Source organism: Aplysia californica, unplaced genomic scaffold (genome assembly GCF_000002075.1).
Source record: "Aplysia californica isolate F4 #8 unplaced genomic scaffold, AplCal3.0 scaffold00029, whole genome shotgun sequence".
In the NCBI taxonomy this organism is placed as follows: domain Eukaryota; kingdom Metazoa; phylum Mollusca; class Gastropoda; order Aplysiida; family Aplysiidae; genus Aplysia; species Aplysia californica.
The window spans coordinates 2293295-2294987 of NW_004797299.1; the positions used below are offsets into that span (position 1 = coordinate 2293295).

General features: G+C 39.0%; 1 protein-coding gene across 1 annotated transcript in view; it reads right to left on the reverse strand.

The window, feature by feature from the left end:
- LOC101848719 (serpin B6) overlaps positions 1–667 on the reverse strand; it is a 26916-nt gene extending 26249 nt beyond the window's left edge. The window contains exon 1 of the mRNA XM_005091399.2: positions 559–667. The gene's annotated coding sequence lies outside the window, so the exon portion shown is untranslated. The remainder of the gene's footprint in view (positions 1–558) is intronic.
- Positions 668–1693: the final 1026 nt, after the last annotated feature.

The following is a 1693-nucleotide window of genomic DNA, read 5'->3' on the forward strand; positions in this document are numbered from 1 at the left end:
ATTAGCCTCTTAAAAGGCAGCATACATGTTGAACGCTATTTGTTAAAAAATGTGGAAGCATTATTATTTTCAGTTTTTAAAAAATCTTACAAAATTGTACAAATTACAAAACATTTCATAACACTGTGAAAGAACAACCTTTACATTTATATCAAAATGTCTCACAGTTGCCGAGGAATGATGATTCTGTTCATTCAAATCCTTTCTGTTACAAATACCCTTAATTACAATAAAGACAAAAATAACAGAAAACGTAGTAGAGAACTCAAAAAGAGCACAATTTCAGTAGCACCTCACTGTAAAGGGTTAACACCAATCCAAGCTTCTGAACAATAAAAGTGGGGGGTTGGCGAGTGCCCTAGTGGGCTTTGCTCCTTTTTCCAATTAAACAGCTATCGTCCCAGTCCTCCCCCCTCCTCCTCCTTTTATGTGTATGCCACTTTCTTGTAACACCTCTGGTCTTCGACACAAGTATTACTAAGTTGTGTTGCAAGTGCCGTAAAATCCTTACAATAATAAAAACTACAAGAACAATTAGGAACCATTAAAGAAACTTACTGAACCAGTGAGCCGCCCGTTGTTGGTCTGTTCTCTTCCTCTAGTGCGAGGTGTGCCAGTATCCGAGCAAACGTCAAGGGAGACCATTCGAATGAACGTAGTAAAGGCGGGACTCGCCACGATGGTCCCAGGCCTCCAGCGTAAGTGGACACTTCCGGCCGTCTCTCCAACAAGGAAGGGCGACACAGAAAACGTTCTGTCGCTACGAAACATTCGGTTAAGCGAGATGCACACTCTTTCAATTTTGTTTTGTCGAAGGATAAAAAATTGGTTCTTTCAGTTCCGAAATTTGTGATAATCATACATACCATGTTTTATGGGTTTTACTTTCTTTTACAAAACATGGCAATATTTTCACAGGGGATCATCAAGAAGTTGAACTCTTATCTCCGTAAGGTAGTAGTCAATATTTTAGTGTGTTTGTGTGTGTGTGTGTGTGTGTGTGTGTGTGTGTGTGTGTGTGTGTGTGTGTGTGTGTGTGTGTGTGTGTGTGTGTTTTTGGCACTTTTAAGAGCCCAGAATGACCACATATTCAAACTTGTCTGATCGTGCCCAGTTAGTTCTTTCCATTGTTGAAATGCCATACACCTTCAGCCTGCACTTTGCCATGCCTCAAAGATCCATGCTTGGACCACGTTTGTACACACTATACACAGAAGCTCTTGGATCAGTAGTAAGTAGGCATGATCTTAATTAATTACCACATGTGCTCGGACTTCTTTAAATCTGTTTTAACAATAAATTATATATTTGTCTAATAGCCAGAATGGGACAAATGCATTGTCAATGTAAAAGTACTAGATTTAATTAAGATGAATGATGACAAGTACAAAGTCATGTTTTGCATGGTCAAACCAGGGATATTGCCAAGCAGTATGGACCATACATAAAAGGGCTGAGAACATCGTTCTACAGATAAAGCCAAATCGATTAGGGGATTAGTTTGACTGCAAACTAGCTATGCATCATCATATGAACTATCTACGTAAAGAGAATATTTTGAACTAGGCAGAAGAGGATAGATGCCAACGTATCCTTTTATCGATTCCATTGAAACACGCATCGCATCTTTTGTTCTTTCACGTCTAGACCACTTTTGTTGTTGTTTGTTTATTTCTTTGTTTGTTGTTGTTGC